This window comes from Ambystoma mexicanum, chromosome 5q (assembly GCF_040938575.1).
Source record: "Ambystoma mexicanum isolate Mex_15411 chromosome 5q, UKY_AmexF1_1, whole genome shotgun sequence".
NCBI lineage: Eukaryota > Metazoa > Chordata > Amphibia > Caudata > Ambystomatidae > Ambystoma > Ambystoma mexicanum.
This window is the reverse complement of record NC_090933.1, coordinates 1,355,625,642-1,355,651,513: the sequence shown is the minus strand read 5'-3', so window position 1 is coordinate 1,355,651,513 and position 25,872 is coordinate 1,355,625,642.

Here is a 25,872-nt window from a genome sequence, read left to right as displayed (position 1 = left end):
TTTACTTAAACTGCTGAAATCCACAGCTCAGCCAGTCTTGTGATGAACATTGTTTTAGGCTCATCCTCTTTCCAGATTTTGTATGCCCACAAAACTCCATTCTGCCAAATGTCTGCTGGTGTTCAGTGAAAATTTTGCATATCCTGCAATGTTTAAAATGGGCATTTGAAGCTTGCGTTCAGAAAAACAAAAGGTGATTTTAAAGTGCGGTTTTTCCTTTGGCACACATTTCACTCATGGCACCCCGGCCCATCCTGCTTGCATTGGTGGGTGGCAAGTTAGGCAACCATTTTAGTGTGCACAACTGCGCGGTTTTCATAGATTCTGGCGCACATGTGGGCTTTTACGGCCATCTTGGATTTCCTAAGCCCACAGCACCAAATGTTGTAGCATAATAGTCCAAACGTGGGTCAGAACACCCAACAAACTCCCCCGCCCGACGGCACTTGGATTGAGTCGAGGGGATGTCGGGTGCACAAGGGTTTTGACCCACGCCCTGGTATGTCCGCATAATCTTCTTCCAATTCTGCAAATGGCACAGTTCAGCATCTTTTCCTCCATCCGGTACTGATCGATCGGTTCTCCTCGCCGGTCCTGATGGGAATATTGGGCGGTACACCGGGCCCATTGGATCTTCGTTCCCGGTCCCTGGGTCATCCTCCTTGGTCATTCTCCATGGTTTCATCTCTCCTAGGATGATAAAGCAAAAGCGGCAATACCTACTCATAGACATTTTTCCACCACTGTTGAGATAGTGGGGCAGCATATGCATTTCATCATAACGAAACATTACATTCTTATTTTGAAAAAAAAAGCAGTATAACTAAGAGACAGTTTCATGCAAATCACAATATTTTAGAGACTAGATGTGGTATGTTTTATGGTTGGATCTGAATTAGTCTGAGACAGTACCCGCTAGGATTCCAGAGGATTCCTCCAGTTGTTGGAGAGTGTGCCTGGGATGGCAACATTTCAACTGGTTTATGTGGACCCACTTGTCTTCCCCCGCTGCCAAAGGACCTTTGGAGATGTGGATTTTGTAGGCCACAGGGGAGATCTTGTCGATGATCTCAAAGGGTCCCTTCCATGTAGGCAAAAATTTTCGCTGTTTGGCCTGGTTCCTTTGGAAATTGTATAGATAGACCCGGTCTCCCACCTGATATTCCTTCCTGGAAGTTTTCAGGCCATAATGGGTCTTCATGCTATCAGCCGATCTTTCTAGATTCCGCTGAGCGTAAGCAAAAGCATGTTGGAGGTGTTTCCTTAAATTCTCCACATACTCATGTGTAGTGGAGGCATTTATCAGTGGGCCTCATTACGACCCAGGCGGATTTCGCGGTGCTAAATGCACCGCGAAGCATGGCGGAAAGCCGCCGATAGCGCCATGGGGGTTGGCGGATTTACCGCCCCATTCCGACCTCGGCGGAGCGGTAAATCCCCAATCCCCATTCTGCCCTTCCCCATTCCCATTTTTGCCCCATAGGGTATAATGGGAGTGGGGAAGGAGTTAATTACGCCACCGTAAAATACGGTGGCGTAATTAACAACGAGGTCCCGTAGCGCCATGGTTTTCTCCGGCTGGTAAAACCAGGCGGAGAAAACCTCCATGGCGCTACGGGAACTCGTAGTATGGCGGAGAGGTACGCCATGCACTACGCTGGCGTAATACCCTCTCCGCCAGGGTCCTAATGAGGCCCAGTGTCTGCTCTTGGGTCCTATAGAGCAAATGCTGCGGAAGCACCATCTTGCGCCCAGTCATCAACTCAAATGGTGACATTTTGGTTGCAGATGAAGGGGTAGATCTGATGGCCATTAGGACCAGAGGTAATCGGATATCCCAACTTGGCCCAGAATCTGCCACAAACTTCTTTAATATGCTCACAATGGTTCGGTTATATCTCTCTACTGCCCCAGAAGAAGCTGGCCGGTAAGCAATATGCAACTTCCTTTTGACCCCCAGTATCTCCCACATCTTTGTTATTACTTCACTGGTGAAGTGGCTACCCCTGTCTGACTCAATCCTTTGAGGTAGACCAAAACGGGAAAAGATGTGGTTAATCATCAGGGCAGCTGCAGTTTCTGCCTTGCAATTTAGGGCTGGGAGACATTCCACCCACTTGGTAAACAAGCATGTCACAGTCAACATGTACTTATTCCCCCTAGCCGAGCGAATCACGGGGCCTACGAAGTCGATTTGTAAATCTGACCATGGCAGGGTCATCCCCCTCTTTTGGAGAGGCGCACGGTGCGTGAGGGATGATGGCTGAAATTGTGCACACACAAGACACCCCTTCAAGTATTGGTCGAGGTCCTGCCCCATGTGTGGCCAGTATGCAACCTCTCTTAAGATTTCCAGTGTTGTGTGAAACCCCCTATGACCGGCGGTGGCCACATCATGGGCGTGACTTAACATCAGGCTTCGGAATGAGGTAGGAACCACCCACTGATCGTGGCCAGCTTTGGATTTCCTTACCAGCAAACCGTCTTGGATTCGAAACATTTTTGGACATTTCATCAACACTCTTAGGTCCTCTTTCCCAGTGTAATCGGTATCCGTCAGGGGAAAGTTCTCAGGGTCCTCGAGGTGTTGGTAAAACTTACCAATAATTGGATCCCCTTTCTGAGCGGTAATCAAATCAGCATCAGGGGTCTCCTTACTCCATTGGGCAATTGGAAGGTCGTTGTGAGCATTTGTCTGGGACCTAGTGATAGCAGTGACCTGGATTTCCCCCAATAGGGACTCAATCTCAATTAGATCCCCTTGGATGGCCCCGGTTTTGGACAGCTGATCAGCTAAGTCATTTCCAGTTTTGTCTGGTCCCTCTACTTTGGAATGACCCTTGATCTTTTTCCAATAGATGGTCATCTCATTTCAGGGGGTGACCAGATCATCAATGTTTTGGATCAACTTCCCATGTTTCAAGGGTTTGTTGTTAGCACATAACATGCCTCTGGCTTTCCAATTAACCAGGTGCTCCACGAACCCGTTCCGTACATAATCCGAATCTGTGATTATGACCAGTTCGTGGAGTTGATGCTGGACAGCAGTGAGGATGGCCTGATGCACAGCCATCAATTCTGCCACCTGACTACTTCGGGGACCAATTTTGTACCCAGCGGAGGGTTCTGGGGACTCATTCACCCATGCATTCCCTACGCCGGCCACCAGTTCTTTCTCCCCATTGTTGTCAACATGGTACGAGCATCCATCCACATAGACAGTGGGCATTCCCTCACACTTGTCTTCTTCAAAGACTTTGTGTGGGGAATTAAGGTATGCCTCCGTGTTGTCCTTGATTTTTAGACTTTCGTCCTCGAGGCAGTTTTCTCTGGCACAATCATGCAAGTCAGCCAGACCTTGCGCGAGGGGACTCTTCTTGTTTTGGCCATATCAGACCTCCACAGGAAAGCCTTGCATTGACAGAATCCAGGAAGTAATTCGGGAATTACTCACATTTCCGGCCCGGATTCTATCACTTTGGAGATATTGCAGAGGCTGGTGTGGAGTCTCCACTATGATGTGTTCCCCCTGGATAAACGGGCGGTAATTCTTCAATGCCCACACCGTTGCCAGGAGTGCCTTTTCACAATCGTTGAATTTTTCCTCCACAGAGGATAAAGTTTTGCTCGCATAGGAGATTACTTTATTGACCTTGTCATGCTTTTGGTATAATACTGCCGTCAAGCACGTATTAGAGAACCCCGTCTCCAGGAAGAACTCCTTGTTTCTGACAGGGTAAGCTAGGCAAGGCGCTTGTGAGAGGCTTCTTTTGAGTTGTTTTACTGCCTCGGCTTGTTCTGGACCCCATTCCCACTTGACCCCCCCTTCAGGAGATGAATCAGGGGTCTGGTGATCTCTGCGTAGCCCTCAATGAACTTTCTGCTGTAATTAGTCAGTCCAAGGAGGCTCCTTAGTTCCCGCAGAGTTGTGGGGTCTTTCAATTTTTGAAGTGCTTCCACTTTCTTTTCCTGGGGACAGAGACCCTGAGGAGTAATCTCATGCCCCAAGAAATTAACACGGGTTCTACACCACTGTGCTTTCTGAAAGGAAAGTTTTGCTCCGGCGGCCCTCAACTGGGTCAGAACATAACAGATCTCCGCTATGTGTTCCTTCACAGATGAACTTTTGATGAGGACATCATCTACATAAGACAGGTTACCCCTCGCACCCAGGTCGGGCATGGCCTTATGTAGGAAAATGTTGAACTCATTACCGGAGTTAAGGTATCCGAAGGGAGTCCGGGTCCATGTGTACTGCTGGCCCCCAAAGGTAAAAGCCAGTTTGTATTGGTCCTCCCTGCTGACAGGCACGGTCCAGTATCCATTGGTCAGGTCTATTGCAGTGAATACCTGTGACCCCTGAATCTGGGCCAGCCCTTGGTCAATGTAGGGAAGAGGCCATCGGGAAGTATGGACCCGTTTGTTGAGCTCCCTAAGGTAAGCGCAGAGTCTCCACTGGCCGTTTGCCTTTAATATTCCCAGCACCGGATTATTGAAGGTGCTGTGGACTGGACGGATTATTCCCCGGGACTCAAGGTTCTTAATTATTTCAGTAAGGGACTCCATTGATGCGAGAGGCAAGCGATATTGCTTCACAAACACAGGAGTCATGCCAGGGTCTGTGTGGATTGTTGTTGTGTGGATGTCAGTGCGACCACAGTCATATGAGTCTACCGCAAAGAGATCTTGGAAATCCAAGAAAACTTGTTTCAACTTTTGCTTTTGTTCCAGAGTCATACAGGCATCAGCTAGGTTGACTCTCTCTTCCACCATCTGCCTGAACCCTGGAAAGACTTCTGGTTTGGCTATTTCAGCGGCCTCCTCCAGCTGGGTGGAGAAGTCCCTGGTCAGAGTGCTGATTTGGACTGGAGGCTTCAGGTGGGAAAGGCAGCCCTCATGGACCTGGAAAATCACCTCATCCCTCCTGAAGTCACAAGTCACATCTTCCTTACCATAAGGGCAAGAAGTGTACACCAGGAAGTTCCCCCCATGCCGGGTAAAAATCCTGTCTGGTGTCGTATTGTCATCACTGTCACTGTCAAAGCAGTCCTTGGGGATTGGCCCTAACAGTTCATTACCTAAATCTATGGAAAAATGTCGGTCATCAACCGCCATTCCAATAATGGTGCCTGCGGCTAGAGTAATACTCTTTAAGTCGCTGTTATCCACCTCTATTGGAATGGTGTCATGTTCTATGTTGACTAATGGAGTTGGGTTTACCCCCAACCATTGCTGTTGGAGAGAAGCTTTTAGATGTATGTAAGCATCAGGGTTTTTCAAATGTTGTCCTCTTTTAGCTTTCACTTCCAGGGAGAATTGTCGGGTTCTTTCTGGGATGGTGACTTCCTCTGATCTGAATTTCAACTGCATAAGGTAGCAATTGAGCTGACCTAAATGCTTTTTGTGGATCATCAAAGCCCATGGGGTTATCCGCTAATCGGGACCAAGCTTTGAAGTTTATTAGGTCCAAACTAATGGCAAAGCGATTGAGAATGTCACTGCCTAAGTAAAAAGCGGCAGTGACGTCTCGCATGACCCAACAATTGTGGACTATGCTCTTGTTGCCAATGGAGATTTTGAGCCTACACCTGCTTGGCAGGAGATGTTTGGAATTAGGCGCTTCCAGGTCCATTTCCCATTTGTCTATCAGTTCGAATGTGGGAATGGCTGGATCTTTTGGGAGTTGGCGGAACATGGCTTTGCTGATGAAGCTCTTACCGTTGTTCACACACACTCGAGTGAGAACAGAGTCCTTCCCATCATTTAACTGGACAGGGATGAACAACTGCTCTCCAATTTGCTGAATATCAGCCAGGCTCTGAGCTGATTTCACATCTTTCTGGACTATAGGAGTGGGAGTTTCTGATTGTGGATTAGTATAGAATCTCAGAGTGTTTCCTTCCAGCGTGGAGTACCACTTTAGACTGGAAGGAAGGTTGATTTTCAGAAATAGAGAGGACTCTCCATCACCAGTCTGTTGTCCTACTGCTATTACTGTCATGTCTGGAATTTGGCTATTCTGGAAGTGAAATTCTACTTGGTCAGATTTGTGTTCAACCATGTGGCAGGTGCCGTTTAAACTAACATGGTTGACACTCTGTTTTAATTTTATTGGTCGGCTAGTCTGGGTCCAGAGGACCTTGCTTACGCAATCTATTAGGGGTGACAACCTTCTCAGGAGGTCATTCCCTAGTAAACAAGGGGTGCCCCCTGGAGTCACAACTATGACCGGGTGTTTCACCTTGTGTCGCCCGATCTTAATGTCCAAGTCTGCTGTCCCCTCGACGGGAATTTCCTTCCCGTCAAAGTTCTGGAGTTGTCCAGGAAGAGAGGTGAGAGGAATTTGGTAATTCTCTCCCCTTCCTGCATTCAGTTCGTCAAAGGCCCTTCTGGACAGAAGGGTAGCTTGAGATCCAGTGTCCACCAGTGCCATAATTGTCCCCTGCCCCTGTACTTGTACCGGGGCATAGTATCTTCCCTCCTTCTCCTCAAGGGGGCACAGATAATGCACATTTTTGGACAACTGGTGGGCTAACTTTCTGGTTTTGGACATCGCTAGCGAAGAGATTTGTCCAGAATTCTGTGGAGAGCCTTGGGAATCTGAAAGAAAAAATTGGCAACTGGAGATCAGAGCCATTGTGGGTTCCCCTGGCTCCGGTTCTGGGCCACCCCCCCCATTTTGGAGGCAGTCACCAGGATGGGTTTGAACCAGGGGATTTTCTTGCTGTTGGTTCTGGGATGAGATGGTGGGCGGCGGTAGCTCGGTCTCCACATCTCCCCAGTCTGGATTTGCATCCCTAGGGACCCATTTTTCTTTGGGAGGAGTTCCCCCCTCTCTGAAGGAGAAGATCCTTTTCCCAGGATCCTCTGAGGATCCCTCTCCCTCAAATTGGAAGATCTGTACCTCCTCCTCAAACTGTGTCTGTTTGGGTCTTTTGTTTCTCCTACCCCCCCTCTGCTCCTTAGGAGGCAGACTTTCAGGGGCAAGAGATTTTGTTTCCGGTTCCTGGGTTTCCAGGGGCTGTTTACAAGTGAGGAAGGAAGCTTCCTCCAAGGCTTTACACCGCCCTTCCCTTTGTGCCTCCTCCCTGGGAACCGGTGAGTTATCGGGGTGCTGCCCCCGTCATTGTTCTGGAGTACCAGGTCCAGAGTTTGGGGCATTCTGGGCCGGCATGCCCATGTGAGGGTTCTGCTGAGCCCTCAGTATGTGACCCAGATCCCGCGCCCTGTTTTGAACCTGGCGCTCTAACTGGGAAACCCGCTCAGGCTGATACGGGGCCCTGTTTTCTCCCCTGAGCTGATCCCGTGAAGGGTAGCTATCCCTTCTTTGGTAGTACCCCTGGTTAAGAAGATTTGGATACCCCTCCACCCTTGGCCTCCCCTCTCCCGGATTCGGTTGTCTGGGCTCAGGGAATTGGGGAAAGAAGGGTGGAGGATTTTGGGGCTGGAAATTGGGTGGATACCTGGGGAAAAAGTGCTGCCCAGGATTTGGAGAATTTCTGCCCTCCTGTGGGAAGTTGGGAGGGAAGTTCCCTGGGTTAGGTGCTTGGCTGGATCCCCCCCTTGGGCTGGAGGAGTCCACACATAACCCAGGATGGGTCTATTTCCCTTGTAACGGGGGCTTACATAATCAGGAGAGCGAGGGACCCCATTTGTGGGGCTGCCTCCCTGGCTCCCTGTCTGTGACTGGCCCGAGGACCTTCTGGGCCTAGCATTATTAGGTGCAGGTAGGTTTTTAGGCCCTCCTATCTCCAAATCCAAAACGGGGGTGACCTTGACCTCTGCCACCTTGGCAGCAGCAGGGGTGCTGTTGGTTTTGGGATTTTTCTGGGTATTGCTTTTATTTTCTATGGGCTTCTGCACCTCATAGATCCGGGTAGCCTGTTCAATGACCCAGTCTAAAGATCTTTTCTCATGAAAATCTCTCACGAGCTGGGTCATTATATATTTGGGCAAGGCATGGAAAAATGTATTGACGAATTCTCTGCTGTCTGTGCGCACCCTTCTGGTGGTCTGCGCAAAGGCACGTTTCAGTTCTTGCACAAACTCTTGTGGGGCCTGATCCTCCCCACACTGCAAATTGTAGGCTGCCTTGCGAGCCTCTTGGGGATTTCTGTGAACAGAAAAATGTTTTAATATGGCCGCCCTATAGGTGGACCACCTGGAATGATTTTGGTCCTCCAGCCCTGCAAAGAAACTGGAGTACTCTGGGGAGAATGTCCACTTTACATATTGGATACAGCTTTGGCTGTCCTTCAAATGAAAAGTCTCCATCATTTGCTCGTAGAGCTCCAAGTGTTCCCAAACAGAGTACTTGGCGTTTTTATGATAAGGCGTGATGACACTCCTGATTGCCTTAATCTGTTTCAATGGGTCCTTAATCAAGGCCCTTTTTGCCTTATTGGCCTTTTTGGTTCGGGTAACCCTTGTCCATTCATCTTCTGACTCAGAGGCACTGCTCCCAGAGGTTCCCGTCTGTTCTTCCAGGTTTTCCCGGATTCTGCGAGCCTGGGAATGGCTGGCAGAATGTGGGGACCTGGTCTCCTGTGTCCTGTACCGCTCAGAGGAGTCTTCAGTTCCCTCCTTGCTGCCAGGATTTGATGGGTACCCCCCCCACTGACCTAACTGGGCAGAGGTTTTCAGGATGCCCTTAATGGGCCTACTCTCCTGGGGTTCCCCATCAAATTGCACTGTGCTTGGGTGCCCATACCCGGATGCCCGCCCCTAATTTGTAAGAGGATTCAATTCAACACTACAGCTAAGTCAATGCCTAGTCTGGGATACTGAATGGAAACCCTTATTGATATATCTTTATGTCCAGTTCATGCGTTCTGGATGACTACCCCTATATAACACCCCTCTCTTTGAATCCCCCTGACCCCACTGAGCCAAGAAGTAGTTCCGTTTTGCAAGTTAAAAGGTTTATTTGATAATTTAAACAATAGATATATATATCACACTTTATAATAATTTAATAATTGAATATCACATCTGAGCAGTAATCAATAATGGATAGTCTGGCACTAGCACTATCGTTTTGGGGTCCTAGGACAGCCTAGGATCTCAGCTTCCAGATGAAAGTTACTGCAAGTCTCTAGCACAAACGGTTACGGAGATATGAGCGATTAAATAAAGGTCGTTTTTCAGATTTGAAATTTTAAAGTTCAAAAAGACAAGTGCAGCTTGCAACTAGAAAATGACAGGTGACAGCTTTACAAATGACAGTTCTACTTAGATTAAAATAGGATTGAATTATATTATTTTAACTAACATATTGGTTCTGCACAGTTCTACTAGGTACTCACACTATATTCTTGAATTAGAATGGGCCTCGCCACGGATCTGGTCAGGTTTTAGACTGGACTCTGGTCTGGTCTCTGCACTTCACAGTGATCTGGGTCAGCTCTCTCTCTAGCCTCTCTGGATTCTGGAGATTTATGGATTTGAAGTCTGGATCTCTCTGCACAGCTTTCTCTAGAGATTGATGGAGGTAAATTATGGATTTCCCCGGCAGAGCGTCCCGCAGCAAATGGATTTGAAGGTCCCTATCTGTCCTGTCTGTCTGCTTTTATGTGTTTTGAAAATGGGTGTGTGTGCAGCATCACTAGGCTCTACCCCTCTCCACTTGTCATTGGCCAAGCTTTCATTTCTCCCCTGATTGGGGGAGCTAAGTTGTGTCAGAGTGATGTCATTTTACAGCCTGCAGAAAGTACACTCCTCCTGTCAACTTGCACACAAATCTAGATTTGAACCAAATACATATTTGCAGAGGTACATATTGTTTTAAAATCATATGCACCCATCACATATCACAGGAGGTATACCCTGTCCAAATCTGCTCTTTCTGGGAGCTTGCATTCAGAAATGGCGACATTTGCACTTTTTAACTGGTTTCGCAATATCGGACATTACCCCAAATTTACACACATGTGCGCAAGGAGTATGGACATTAATTGATGAAGTGTCAGATTTTTCACATGCACACATTTTGAGTAATATCCTCTTTTCTGCTAAAACCCCCCTGAACATACCACCGGGTCCTAACACGTCTTAAAATGTGGGCAGAAAAATCACAAGAATTATGGTATCATTTATATAATTTTCACAAGTCCGCTCTATGAATGATCCATCTTTTTCTAAAACTATATTCTGGCTATAGGGGTGTGTCTTTTCAGGTCACATGGTACAGAAACCAGTCTTTCCAGTTTCTGCCAAGCTCAGAGACCCTGCCCCTCCCAGCTTCTACCAAGAGGAAGCTGTTTTACGACATCTGCAATAAACCATCTGCCTGGGTGAAGGGGGTTGCATTGTTCAGAGCTCCTGTATTCTGTGGGGGCTCCCCTTAATTCAATTATCAGAGAGATGGCATATCCTTAGTGTGGCCAGCAGGAAACAGCCAGGCCTGGGAAGTTACTTGTGACTCAAGTTTCACTCCTAATGGGGGTAGTTGCCAGGCAAAATTGGAATCTCTTTAAGCCAGTTTTTAGCCACGTCATTTCTGTTCCCCAGTTTTCTGCATTCAAATAACTAACAATTTTTTACATATGCAGCTAGAATGCTGATTCTAAGTTTAAAACTATGACATTTAAACAATTGCAGCCTATGTGACACTCAAAAGTAGGTCACTCATTTCTTTTAAACATTTAGATTTTTAGTGTCTTTCAGTCCAAATTTACTTAAACTGCTGAAATCCACAGCTCAGCCAGTCTTGTGATGAACATTGTTTTAGGCTCATCCTCTTTCCAGATTTTGTATGCCCACAAAACTCCATTCTGCCAAATGTCTGCTGGTGTTCAGTGAAAATTTTGCATATCCTGCAATGTTTAAAATGGGCATTTGAAGCTTGCATTCAGAAAAACAAAAGGTGATTTTAAAGTGTGGTTTTTCCTTTGGCACACATTTCACTCATGGCACCCCGGCCCATCCTGCTTGCATTGGTGGGTGGCAAGTTAGGCAACCATTTTAGTGTGCACAACTGCGCGGTTTTCATAGATTCTGGCGCACATGTGGGCTTTTTCGGCCATCTTGGATTTCCTAAGCCCACAGCACCAAATGTTGTAGCATAATAGTCCAAACGTGGGTCAGAACACCCAACATCTATCAATGGTTGCAATCAGATATGAACTGGGCCTAGATTCGCTACACAATTTAGTGGTTTGGAAGTCGCTTTCAGCGCTTCGAAAAATGTGTCTCTCACCACCAGAAAAAGCCTATTGAGATCCTAAATGAAAAAACCAATGATCCGTCAGCCGGCCTATTAAATCAATGGGAAGCAAAACTGAAGGCAATCCTACTTGACGCCAACATCAACATGAACCTGCTATTGTCGACTCTGCAGGTAGCGAAAAAAAAGTTCCACCAATGGAACTGGATAACAAATACGAATAAACGAAGTGCTTTAACTTCGTCAATTGATCTGGGATTGTCATCAAATAGGCTTGGAGATCTGCCAAGATAACTTATGAAATTTCCTTCTCGACACCACAGAAATCATTTTCTAAGATTACGGCTAAACCTCTATAAAACTCGCCAGGTTCTGACGCAAAGGAAAGATCTAATGACATTGAGCAATATCTGCCAGTTTTGTTCAAAAGACGTGGAAACGAGTAAACATTTGATAACGGAGTGCCCAGAAATCGTCGCCCAACGCTCTTTGCATTTGGCACGATTCGCGCAAAAAACGGAAATATGCAGGATTGGTGGAACTATGTAATCTCAGGGACAAACACCCAACTAACTTTTGCAACCATTAACTTCATGGACTCGATTCTACCAAATTTCGATGCAACCTGAGACAATTAGTTGCTGGACTCAGCATATTTCCTTTAGTTTCCACACTTCTGCTTGTTTCCACCATCTTATTAATTTCATCTCTTTGAACCTTTCGCCTCTTTTAAAAGGATCGCAATATGTAAACCATGTAGGGAATGACAAAAAAGTTTGTATTTCATTTACAAAACTAATGTCAATAAAAAAAATATAAATAAAAATAAAAATTTGCCACTGTATTTTCTCTTTGCATCTGTCATCCTGAACCAAAACCGATTTGCCTTGTGTGAGTTACCCCATTCTCAGAGCCTACCTCTCATTTGCAGCCTCAGTAAAAAAGAATTCCTTTTTGCATTGTTTTCCATTGAAATTAAGCTTACCATCCCAAAAACCAATTTTCCGCTTTTGTTCCTATTTTCCTTTTGTGTGGTCCAAACGATTCCCTTTCCATTACACATGTTACATTTTTTAAAACTCGATGTCCTCCTTGTGTGCCGATTAGTATTCCCTAAAACTCTGCCTGTCTCCTAAGTATAAGCAGTATGAATTTCCTGCTATTCTGTCCCCTAGCAGTTATGAGACTAATAAAAAAAACATTCTTCCATTGGTGCTCCAAAAACGGAATTTCCCCTGCTTTGCTGGCTCCCCATACTGTTTCTATGGGCACCACACCAAAAACCGATGTGTCCCCTGTATTCCTACTCCCTGCCACTGCCTTCCATTCAAAGGAATCAAGTCCAATTGGTTTCTGGTGGTTGACTGTTGCAGGGGGAGTGCTTAACCTTCATGCAATCATTTTGAGTCGAATTGTTTTTTTCTTGCTTTGTCATTAAAAAAGGAAGTAGTATCACAGTATATCTTAACCGGGATGCCTTCTAGAAGTTTTGTATGTGTGTTCCACAACATGGGTGGCTGTTGTAATTGGTTGATTTTCCTTTGACATTAAATTTTAAATTAATAAATATTTTATTGATACTCACCTGCCTGGTTGCTGGTCCATTGTGACACGGGGTGTTTGTGGAGGTTGGGTGCGAGACGGGTGGGAGGCCTACTCAAAAAGAATCCGTAGTAAACTAAAAAAATAAAAAGTGTTTTTATTCTGCACCACATTCGTCGTAGGGGAAGGAGTTCGATGGCTTGTGTGTGTCGTGTAATAAACTGTGACAAGATGAAGGGAATTATAATTGGTTATTTATAATGCGCCGTTTTGCTTCCAAGAGGAGCGCATTGCCACTGAGCTATCCTCCCGAGGGAACTTGTAGTACAGCTCTGAAGTGGCCCTGTGGGGTAGGGTCTGGATCCTCATTTTTGAAAGCCACAAGCATCTTGTTGCATATCTCCCAAATATTTCTCTATAAAGTTGAATGTGGACTGGAGTTAAGAAGGCTGGGAGTTGAGAAGGCTGGGAGTTAGGTACACGCGTGGGAGGCCATGCTTTCTGACATGTCTTTGGGGAGCCTTTCCACCAATCAGTGTTCTTCTTGAGGCCCTGGAAGGGATTGCATTATTAAAGTTCGAGATCTGTTCTCTCGAGGGCAATTCTCTGGGAAGGGATCAATTGGAAGAAGTGTGAAAGCTTACACCTCCAGCTTCAAGGGGCACAGGTCGCCAAGGTCAGATGGTATGGTTGGTAAATAGGACCACGGCCAGGAATTCCCAAGATAGCCCGCTGGCATCATCTCTCGCCATCATAGCCGGCAGACACTGTTGGCCCAACCTGACTGCAGAGGTTGACAGCCCTGCACAGAGGGAGTGCCAGACAGCATCAGTGCTCTCTGGCACTCGGGGCACGGCTGGGGACATAAAGGACCCCTGGCACTGCTTGTGACACCAGACAATGAGGCCCAGTGCCCCACGAGGCAAGGGCGTATGGAGCAAAGACACTGCCTTCAAGAAATGCAGGAAGAAAAAATGGCTGACAATACAGTGCACTTGAAAGCACGTGACAATGTGTGCACACTAACATTGACATATGCCAAGCATGACTATCATCTGCCAAGTGTCGCACACATGGAAGCCGGCGACGCCATGACATCTCTCCAGAGGAAAGAAATACAGTACAAATAAAGGGCAAAAAGAGAAGGGAGCTCTGAGATGGGAAATGGAAAAAAAAGGAAGAAGAGGGAAGGAGAGAAGGACGTGAAAGCGAGGTCCAGAAATACAAGACATGAGTGCGCAGATGAGAGGGAAAGAGGATGGCATCCAAGAATGGAGAGAGAGATGGGACTGGAGGAAGAGAGGAGAAGAGAAGGACGAAAGTGCTTAGGACTGGAGGCGATTAGAAAATGTCGTCTATCACGAATACGGTGCCTGTGCGCCGTACTAATACACCTACCCCCATCACTCCAACACAGGGGATCAGGGGTTGCAGGGGTGTCCCCCTGCTCCCCTTAGCGGTGTAATGGGGTCGTGGTTTGCGAGGGTGCCCCCCCCCCCCCCCCCGCTTCCACTAGATGGTAGCAGGGGACAAGAAAGAGAATTGAAAAATGGACCCGGCAACGCCAGTTCAGAACCACGTTAGTGGGAGTGAACGGAGGCTGCAGGGATGTAGGAGAAATGGCGGCATGCCACACAGAGAAGTGTGTTAGGAGCACTTGTAACGCGCATGTACACCGAGAGGCATCTTGGCGTGAGGATTATACATAATAGGCGATGACCAACCAGGTCCTAAAATAGCAAAGTCTTGAGTTGATGACGAAAGTGAAGATGATTTTTGACAAGTTCCAAGCTAACCAGAAGGTCATTACATAGCTTGGTTGCGGCTACCAAGAAAGCCCATCCCCCCACATTGTTCCACCAAAACTTGGGGTCCATCACAGGACAATCGTTGCCCGAGCGGTGAGTCCTAGCCGGAACATAGGGCACAAATTTATCCTGAAGAAAATCGGCACTGGCCTTGTAGTATGCCCGGTGAACCAGACACAACAATTTCAAAATAATCCTTTTATTCCCTGGGAGCCAATGAAAGCCCTCAAAACTGGGCTGATGCTAGAGCCATAGCCATAGATTCTGCAGCAACGGGAGTCGATGGGTCAACCCCCTAGGTTGGGCTAGATAAAGAGCAGTGCAATAGTCCAGATGGCTGGTAACCAAGGAGACAACCACTGCTGGGTGAAGAAGACCCTGCAAAGCAGCTTCAGTAAAAAGTGGGCAGTCTTACAAGCAGCACTGACCTGAGAGGCTATAGAAAGTGAGTCTGACAGGTAGACCCCCAGATATTTTACCACCGTCACTGGAATTGGACAATCGCCAAGTGAAGTTGGCCAGAAGGAAGAAGACCATAAGCCAAAGATAGAGCAGGGGGAACCTACCACCCAGCCCTTCGGTCTTATCTACGTTGAGTTTATGCCAATGTGGCTCATCCATCCCTTCAAGGCCCCTCAGGCATTCCACAGGCGGGATGACGTATAAACCTGATCAAGATCCAAACGGACCAGGATCTGCACATCGTCCGCATCGTCTGCATGAGTAGCACCTGAAGTCATGCGAGTGGATGAGCCAAACAAGAGGCTGAACAAAGATATTAAATAAAATCGGGGACAGAGCAGATCCCTGAGGGACACCACAGGATACTGCAACTGGAGCAGAGAGAACAGGAGGTAAACCAGGCTAGGACAGCTCCAGAGAGGCCAGCTGAGGCCAGGCAGGTCAGGAGGATGGAGTAGTCAACAGTGTCAAAGGCCGCTGATAAATCAAGCAATATCAGGGCACTCACTCCCCCTCCATCTACCAACCTGGCCACATGGTCCATTACAGATACCAGGACACTCTTGGTGCCTCTCTCTGGCTGGAAATCAGACTGCAAGGGGCAAGCAAGGAAGAGAACTCGAGAGGAAGGAAGAAGAGGAGATACTAATGCTTCCAAGAGTTTCATTAAAAAAGTCAAACACAACCAGTGACAGCTTCTTTAGAAGGGGCACCACAATTGCTTGCTTCAGCTCTTTCGCAATGCATCCCGATTGACAGGATAAATGAACAGCCTGTGCCATTTCCGGCAAAATGCCATGCGAGAACTCGGTGGAACAGGATCCCATGGGGCCGCGGGTTTAAGCTGGTGTATGGCGAGGCGGTGTCATCGGAGAAGACGGGAAAGCGAGACCAGCTTGAACAAGCTTGCTGTCCAGAGTTATCAGTGACCTTAGAAGAGGAAATCTGGTCTAGTCGGATGTGATGACGTATGACCTATATTTGAGAGTGAAAAGAATTAGCCAGAGCGTCACAGCGTGACGGGGAAGGGGCTACAGCTGGCATAACCCGAGCTGTTGAGGAAAAGATTGTTCAACACCAAATGACTACTTGGAACAGTTGAGAGCAGTTTCCACCTTATGTGTAAAAAAGGTCTGCTTGGCCTGTTGAATGGCGCTTTGATACCTCCTAGAGAGTCTACAGAAGATGGCCTTTGTGTTTGGGCCATAGGACAGGGGCCATTTACGCTCGGCCTGTCTTAACTCCAATCAGGCCGACCTAAGTTCCTCAGAGAACCAGGGCTGGGAAGGGCACTTTCGTACCTGGGTGTATTTCATAGGGACAAACTGATTGGCTGCGGCCAGAGGCACCTGGGATATAAAGGTAACATCCCGAGGGGAAGCTGTGGAACAATTGGCTTTAACCAGTGCAACTCTGTGTTCCCTCTACCACATGCCAATTCCTCTTCAAACAATGGGAGGGTGGGATGTATCTACAGGAGTCCATCCAAACACCACGAAGGGGGCTAAGTGGTGATCTGACCAGAGTCCCTGCAGGACTGGAAGAACCGACAGACAGGACTCAGATGCGAAGGTAAGATCCAGTATACCCCCTAGCTCGTGCGTAGGTTCCAGGACCCCTTGAGTGAACCCCGGGTCACGCAGTGAATCAAAAAAAGGTGTCATCTGTGTTTAAGAGGGGGATTATACTGAGTGTGCTGCCGTCAAGGTACGTCAGTAGGGTATCAGGTAATATAATCGCGGCAGAAATGTTGCTGGTAAAAGAAAATCATGACAAAAATGCTGTGGTTTGACTCGGTAAAGGTGTACCCCATTATAACATTTAAGGGGAGCGGGGATTGTGGAGGAGTACCCCGCTCCCCTTAAATGGTATAATGAGTTTAGGGGTTGCGGGGGTGTCCCCCGCATCCTTTACATGATTGTGGTGCAAAAAAAACACAGCATTTTTGCCGTGATATTTTGCATTCAAGGCCATTTTTGCTGCGATTTTTAGACACGGAACCGTCAGCAGGGGATTGGTGGGTAGGGGGATGCGGGCACAGTGAACTATGTGATCACTTCACTGTGCCGACATGGAAGTCGGCTTCATGAAAGTCGGCATTATGGGCGGCGCAGTGATCACATGGATCCGAACTGGACAAGCTGGGAGAAAGAAAAGGAAGAGCAGTAGTGGGCAGAAATGCAGAAAAGGAGAACACACTGGAGAAGCTGGGAGGAAGATAAGGAAGAGCGGCAGTGGGCAGGACTGTGGAGGAGGAGAACACACTGGAGAAGCTGGGAGAAAGATAAGGAAGAGCAGTAGTGGGCAGGACTGCAGAAGAGGAGAACACACTGGAGAAGCTGGGAGAAAGAAAAGGAAGAGCAGTAGTGGGCAGGACTGCAGAAGAGGAGAACACACTGCAGAAGCTGGGAGAAAGATAAGGAAGAGCACTAGTGGGCAGGACTGCAGAAGAGGAGAACACACTGGAGAAGCTGGGAGAAAGATAAGGAAGAGCAGTAGTGGGCAGGACTGCAGAAGAGGAGAACACAATGCAGAAGCTGGGAGAAAGATAAGGAAGAGCAGCAGTGGGAAGCACTGCAGAAGAGGAGAACACACTGGAGAAGCTGGGAGAAAGATAAGGAAGAGCAGTAGTGGGCAGGACTGCAGAAGAGAAGAACACACTGGTGAAGCTGTGAGAAAGATAAGGAAGAGCAGCAGTGGGCAGCACTGCAGAAGAGGAGAACACACTGGAGAAGCTGGGAGAAAGATAAGGAAGAGCAGCAGTGGGCAGGACTGCAGAAGAGGAGAACACACTGGAGAAGCTGGGAGAAAGATAAGGAAGAGCAGTAGTGGGCAGGACTGCAGAAGAGGAGAACACACTGGAGAAGCTGGGAGAAAGAAAAGGAAGAGCGAGAAAGATAAGGAAGAGCAGTAGTGGGCAGGACTGCAGAAGAGGAGAACACACTGGAGAAGCTGGGAGAAAGACAAGGAAGAGCAGTAGTGGGCACGACTGCAGAAGAGGAGAACACACTGGAGAAGCGGGGATAAAGATAAGATAGAGCAGTAGTGGGCAGGACTGCAGAAGAGGGGAACACACTGGAGAAGCTGGGAGAAAGATAAGGAAGAGCAGTAGTGGGCAGGACTGCAGAAGAGGAGAACACACTGGAGAAGCTGGGAGAAAGAAAAGGAAGAGCGAGAAAGATAAGGAAGAGCAGTAGTGGGCAGGACTGCAGAAGAGGAGAACACACTGGAGAAGCTGGGAGAAAGATAAGGAAGAGCAGCAGTGGGCAGGACTGCAGAAGAGGAGAACACACTGGAGAAGCTGGGAGAAAGATAAGGAAGAGCAGTAGTGGGCAGGACTGCAGAAGAGGAGAACACACTGGAGAAGCTGGGAGAAAGAAAAGGAAGAGCGAGAAAGATAAGGAAGAGCAGTAGTGGGCAGGACTGCAGAAGAGGAGAACACACTGGAGAAGCTGGGAGAAAGACAAGGAAGAGCAGTAGTGGGCACGACTGCAGAAGAGGAGAACACACTGGAGAAGCGGGGATAAAGATAAGATAGAGCAGTAGTGGGCAGGACTGCAGAAGAGGGGAACACACTGGAGAAGCTGGGAGAAAGATAAGGAAGAGCAGTAGTGGGCAGGACTGCAGAAGAGGAGAACACACTGGAGAAGCGGGATAAAGATAAGATAGAGCAGTAGTGGGCAGGACTGCAGAAGAGGGGAACACACTGGAGAAGCTGGGAGAAAGATAAGGAAGAGCAGTAGTGGGCAGGACTGCAGAAGAGGAGAACACACTGCAGAAGCTGGGAGAAAGATAAGGAAGAGCGGTAGTGGACAGGACTGTGGAGGAGGAGAACACACTGGTGAAGCCGGGAGGAAGATAAGGAAGAGCTGTAGTGCACAGGACTGCAGAAGAGGAGAACAGACTGGAGAAGCGGGGATAAAGATAAGATAGAGCAGTAGTGGGCAGGACTGCAGAAGAGGGGAACACACTGGAGAAGCTGGGAGAAAGATAAGGAAGAGCAGTAGTGGGCAGGACTGCAGAAGAGGAGAACACACTGCAGAAGCTGGGAGAAAGATAAGGAAGAGCGGTAGTGGACAGGACTGTGGAGGAGGAGAACACACTGGTGAAGCCGGGAGGAAGATAAGGAAGAGCTGTAGTGCACAGGACTGCAGAAGAGGAGAACACACTGGTGAAGCCGGGAGGAAGATAAGGAAGAGCTGTAGTGGGCAGGACTGCAGAAGAGGAGAACACACTGGTGAAGCCGGGAGGAAGATAAGGAAGAGCTGTAGTGGACAGGACTGTGGAGGAGGAGAACACACTGGTGAAGCCGGGAGGAAGATAAGGAAGAGCTGTAGTGGGCAGGACTGCAGAAGAGGAGAACACACTGGAGAAGCCGGGAGGAAGATAAGGAAGAGCAGTAGTGGGCAGGACTGCAGAAGAGGGGAACACACTGGAGAAGCTGGGAGAAAGATAAGGAAGAGCAGTAGTGGGCAGGACTGCAGAAGAGGAGAACACACTGGAGAAGCGGGATAAAGATAAGATAGAGCAGTAGTGGGCAGGACTGCAGAAGAGGGGAACACACTGGAGAAGCTGGGAGAAAGATAAGGAAGAGCAGTAGTGGGCAGGACTGCAGAAGAGGAGAACACACTGCAGAAGCTGGGAGAAAGATAAGGAAGAGCGGTAGTGGACAGGACTGTGGAGGAGGAGAACACACTGGTGAAGCCGGGAGGAAGATAAGGAAGAGCTGTAGTGCACAGGACTGCAGAAGAGGAGAACACACTGGAGAAGCGGGATAAAGATAAGATAGAGCAGTAGTGGGCAGGACTGCAGAAGAGGGGAACACACTGGAGAAGCGGGATAAAGATAAGATAGAGCAGTAGTGGGCAGGACTGCAGAAGAGGGGAACACACTGGAGAAGCTGGGAGAAAGATAAGGAAGAGCAGTAGTGGGCAGGACTGCAGAAGAGGAGAACACACTGGAGAAGCTGGGAGAAAGATAGGGAAGAGCGGTAGTGCACAGGACTGCAGAAGAGGATAACACACACGTAGGGAGAACTGGGGAGCTCGCAGGGTGGTTAGAGATGGAAAAGGAGGAAGAGGAAGTGCGCACGCGCTTAATAAAGGGGTAATACAGGAGCTATTAAAGGAGAGAGTCAAGACACGTGCCTATTCTTCACACAGGAAGTCGTAGCGACACAGCCACGTGGCAGCGGAAGTGCAGTCTTTAAAAAACCCACTGGATCACACACTAATGTGGAGGCATCGCCGGATGTTTTCAATCTTTGCACCCCCAAAACTGCTTTAATTGAAGAGCTGAAGGGCACGATTAAATAAACAGTTCGGTGGAACATAGCCACGTTTCTACAGCTGTATCTCTTTGCTACTTTTCACCAGTGCTGCATGAGTGCACCAAGATATTTTGCACAGCTGGTAGCACAATGATTCACTTGTCATCATGGGTGGTGTATCTTACCCGTGGCAGGCGAGGCCCATTACCGGCTGAGGGTGAACCTGCAAGGGAGGCTCTTAACCCTTCACCTCCAGGCACAGCGCAATGGGCGAGGGCAGTCGGGTCACTCGCCAAGAATGTGACTAAGTTCCCGAGCAGCTATCATAGGGGGGCAGTTTCTGAGAGTTCCTTTAGATCTGGAGGGAGGGAGAGATTGGCAATGCCCTACTGCAGGAAAAACGAGGTGCTAAAATCTTGATAACATATTCTGTTATTTTGCACTGGGTTAACGGAGGAAAGAACAAAGCATTTTAGCATGTTTCATACAACACAAGCACCTTGAAGCCGGATGAATGGTGGGCGGTTTTATTAAATGGGGCAAGGACTGCATTGGTGTTAGCTGCAGTAACGTGTTTAATGCATTATTCGACAGATTTTAGGGACCTGGGTCATTATTAGAAGTTTTTATTCTTGTGTCTATTGCAAATGTGAATTGTTCAATTGTGGAACCGATGGTTGTGGACCTATTTCTAATGATGATTATTTTTGTGTTTTATGGATCGGTGTTTTTCTGACTTTGCTAAAAGTTTGTAATGAAGCATAATGCACAAATAAATAAATAATAAAGTGGAAGCGCATTCTCTGCAGGAAAGTGGTGCTGCTAAACAGACAGACTTTCCACACATTCTCGGAGTAAAAGGGTGCTGCCAGTGACTGTATCAGGGCTGGTTTCAATCCTTATCAGTGTGTAAAATGATCACTGCCAGTCCTATAGCAGACACATGTGTACTTCCGCTCTGCACAGTTTTCAAACATCCCAGCAGGGGATATGTGAACTGACCATCCTTCCGAGAAACGTATCATGTACTTCACAAGTCCTCCTGAAGGGACAGAGCAGCAGTCTCTTACGGGGGTTCTTTTACAAACCTCTAATGGTGCGAAGGAAACTCTTTTATGCCCTACACCGGTCTTGATGGCACTTACCCGCTTGATCACTTATTAGAAGATTTGAGAAAGTATGGTAGGGAATTACAAACAGACGGCTATAATTAAATTCATGTTTAGCAGCACTGGGGTGACACTTTTAGAAAGTATCTAGGCTAAATAGTTAATTGTTAACCTCATGAATTTGGTGGCAGGGCAACTGTCCCTTTTAAACCAGGGACATTGGCAAAGTACGCTATAATTTTCCTCCAACATAGACATATAGTGATTCGTGAGGGGATTAAATCAAGCAGCCCAAACTGGATTTGCTGACATCTTTTATCCCCTACTGTGCCTTTCCTCTTTTGTGTAGAGATGAACTCGACATCTGCTGTTGAAGCCGTCCACACACCACATGGGTGCAGTTACACACCGAAAAGCCTGTTGTGCTCCTTATGTGGATAGTGACACCTCAGAGGTGAAGAGAAGAGCTTCCTTAGGAAGTGGGCATGGGAAACGCCGCTTCCAGGAAGGCTGCGGGGCAAAGGGGAAATAGTTGGAGTCACGGGAGGTCCAGGAAAGCCAAGAGTCCAGAAACCTACAGGAAGAAGACTTTGGCCATCATACAGTACCTCACTTCGTTCTTAATCCACCCCCAACTTCCTGTATATCAAAGATTCTCGTAAAGACTGTGCAGAGGAAGCAAAATCTGTAACAGAGACACTGATTGTATGTCAAGAGCAGAGGCGAGCATTATGCATTATGCTTCAATTTCTTTAATCTAACCCTTCAGCAGTTTTAACATTTAACATTTGACTATCAAACTTCTTTTTTTTTCTTTTTTACTTTAGGAACTAGAGTCCCCAACAGTTCTTCTGTATTCCTCTAGTTCCTTTACTACTTCCTGTCCTTGGAACTACAGTCCCCAACAGTCCTTCTCTATTCCTGTAGTTCCTTTACTACTTCATGTCCTTGGAACTACAGTCCCCAACAGTCCTTCTCTATTCCTGTAGTTCCTTTACTACTTCCTGTCCTTGGAACTACAGTCCCCAACAGTCCTTCTCTATTCCTGTAGTTCCTTTACTACTTCCTGTCCTTGGAACTACAGTCCCAACAGTCCTTCTCTATTCCTGTAGTTCCTTTACTACTTCCTGTCCTTGGAACTACAGTCCCCAACAGTCCTTCTCTATTCCTGTAGTTCCTTTACTACTTCCTGTCCTTGGAACTACAGTCCCCAACAGTCCTTCTCTATTCCTGTAGTTCCTTTACTACTTCCTGTCCTTGGAACTACAGTCCCAACAGTCCTTCTCTATTCCTGTAGTTCCTTTACTACTTCCTGTCCTTGGAACTACAGTCCCCAACAGTCCTTCTCTATTCCTGTAGTTCCTTTACTACTTCCTGTCCTTGGAACTACAGTCCCCAACAGTCCTTCTCTATTCCTGTAGTTCCTTTACTACTTCCTGTCCTTGGAACTACAGTCCCCAACAGTCCTTCTCTATTCCTGTAGTTCCTTTTACTACTTCCTGTCCTCGCAACCCTCAAGACACTTCCTGTCTAGGTCCCTTTGTCTTCTTTATCTGCTCTTCAGCAAGATGAGAACTATCTAGTCGGTAGAGCGCGTAGTTGGCATGGATTTATGAACTCTACAGTAGTTTGAAATAGTTATTCGGTGTTTATATGCAAGCGCGTGTCAGTAGAGCATGCAATCGCCAAGCTTTAATGGCTTTGTCTGGTCTGAAAGATTAAAGTACTTATAGCCAGGAGTTCTTCCCTGTCAGAGCATTCTATCTTCAATTTAAGAAGTGGTACTCAGCAAGCGCAACGTACTGGATCGTGCGCCCAGCTCGCTGTGCGAATAGGAGCAGGTGTCGCGCAGGAGACTGCAGCTGCCTGCCGGGAGCGGCGGGCAGGACCATTGCTTGTTTCAGAGCATGCCTGCATTCGCAGCCAAAGGGTGCTCCCAGCACCCTCCCTGGGGGTGTCGGAGGCAACGCTCCGCGTCAGCGCGATGCGGTGCAGACACAAGAGCGACTCTGGCTGTTTCGGCAAAGACTCAAGTGGCAATTACAACGCTGGCAAGTTCAGGAGACAGTCACAGGCTCACAAGCAGCATTACACAAGCAGGTTTCATGTGGCAGAGCACACAAGAGTGCCATGCTTGTTGGGCTACCTTCTCAGCACAGAACAAAGTCAGCAGTAATTACACTGCTGGCACGAGCTCAGCCGCATGCAGGACATAAAAAGACGTTTCTGCGGATGTGCACTTCAGCCTGCTAGTCCAGGCGCAGGCACACAGCGCCGACTCAGATATTAAGCACACTCCTGAAACAATCATGTCAGACTGCGAATGGAGTGAGGAGGAATTCAGAGAGAGCGACCTGGCACTCAGTTTTAAAAGGTGCTGAATAGCTCACTAGTGTAAGCAGTGGCAGTAGGGGTCAGACCCCTTTAGGAAAGACTGACCAGCCTGGAAAACATTCTAGGAAGGTGGGCTAAATGCACAGAGAATAAAGCCATCCAGAGCCCGCCCGCCAAGGCTGTACCGCAAGAGGGGAGCCTAGAGGAGAGCAACATGACCCGGAAGAGAAAACACTTTTCTACTCCCCCTGGTCAAATCTATGGGGTCAATCACAAAGTCCCAGAGGCTGCTGCCACTTTTGGGAAGCTCAGAGAAGCATTCCTTCAGCGATCAACCATGCCAAGCCTCCCCACCCCCATCCCAGAGGATGCTAATATGGGCAATACTGAGGGGAGCACGTATGGGGACACCGCGGATAGCGGTGCCTCCTCTCAGGGAGAAGACGATAACCCTAACAAGGAATTGCAAGCCCCTGTGAGGCTCAGGGAATCCAGGAAAGAGAAGAACATGGAAGCCAAAGACACCAAAATATCAGACGTGTTTGATCCATAGGATAGCAGAAACCCCAGATCATCGGAATGGCAACCATCACCCAGAGTGGTGCTGTACATGTATCAGAAGATCAAACATCAGGAGCCTGATTAAACGTGCAAGGGATACAGGCCAGGCAGTGAACCTTGAAATTCTGGTGGGCTGAGCACAGCGAGCAGTATGTTTTCTGGGAAACACAAACTGCACGATTTCCTCGCAGATGCATAGTGAGCTACACCTCAAGATCAACTCGAAGCGGAGCGATCTCGCCTCTTACGAAGCGGGTGAAGCAGCACAGGAGCTCCGGTTCGGAGAAGCATTCGGCAAAGAGATGGGAAGATTTGTCGGCACATACTCTTCCTTAGAGAAAGCTGAAGCCTCAATCAAGAAGATTTTCACAGGCAGTGGTTTTGCTGGGACCAGTCGTTATGGAGGCCGATCGACCGGTCACTGTTCCTCATCCCAGCAAGAGGAAGGTACTTCAAAGGGTGCAGAGGGAGAGGATCCGGCAGGACGCAAGGAGCAACACCAGGTGAGAGACATGCCCATAGTGTATCCACCAATAGGGGGGAGAACTATGCAATTCTTGTTAAATTGACGTGAGCTATCCAGAGACCAATGGGTTTTGCAGATAGCCCAGGGTTTCCACATTGAGTTAATACATGCACCTACACAGGCGGCCTGGCCACCTCCCCTCGCCCCCCATTCACATGTCCCAGGCAGAACAGGAACTTCTGGATAGTGAATTGTTGCAGCTCAGTCTAAAGGGGCCCATAGAACAGTGTCCTGATCTCAATTCCAAGTTCATAAGCAATTGGTTCCTACTTCACAGTAAAGAGAACGTCTGCCAGTCATAAACCTGAAGGAGCTGAACGGTTGGGTAACCTACAGGCATTTCAAGATGGAAGGTATCCACCTCCTGAGGGACATATTCTGGAAGGACGACTGGTCAGCCAGAAAAGACTTGAAGGACGTGTACCGGAAAATCCTGGTAGCAAGGGAGGATCGATCATTCCCGTGTTTCAGGTTAGAAGGTCAACTCTGGCAATTCAGGACACTGCCATTCTCCTCTTGTCGACCCCTTGGTGCTTTACGCAACTGATGAAGCCGGTGGCAACTGCCATCAGAGAGAAAGGCATCAGGATAATAATTGATCATGACAACATCCTATTTCTAGCGGACGACTGGGAAACACTGGAATGTCAGACCCAGTGGGTAAAGGACTGTGTGATGTCTGTAGGGTTCCTCATCAATCAGGAGAAATCTGATATGTCTCAGAGTAAGAGGCTACACTTCCTATGGTTTGTTGTGGGAGCAAGAAAGGGGACACTATAACTTTCAGTGAGAACAATGAGAGATGTCAAGAAGGAAATGAGAGCATGCCTCGGGAAAGCACTTATCTCCCTCTGCACTCAAGCAAGGATAGTAAGGTTGCTAGCGTCTTCGATGCAAGCCATATTTCCGGGACCTCTCTATCACAGTGTCGGGGGGGGATTCTGCCGGGGTCGGCCGGGCCGTCCGCAGACCTCCGGGCAGGGAGGCCCCAACTCCTCCCGTGTATATCTCGGATCGAGACAGAGTATGAGGCACACACAAGGAGCAAGGCAACTTCTGCCGTTTATTATGCAAACGGCAGGGATGGGTCAAGGAGC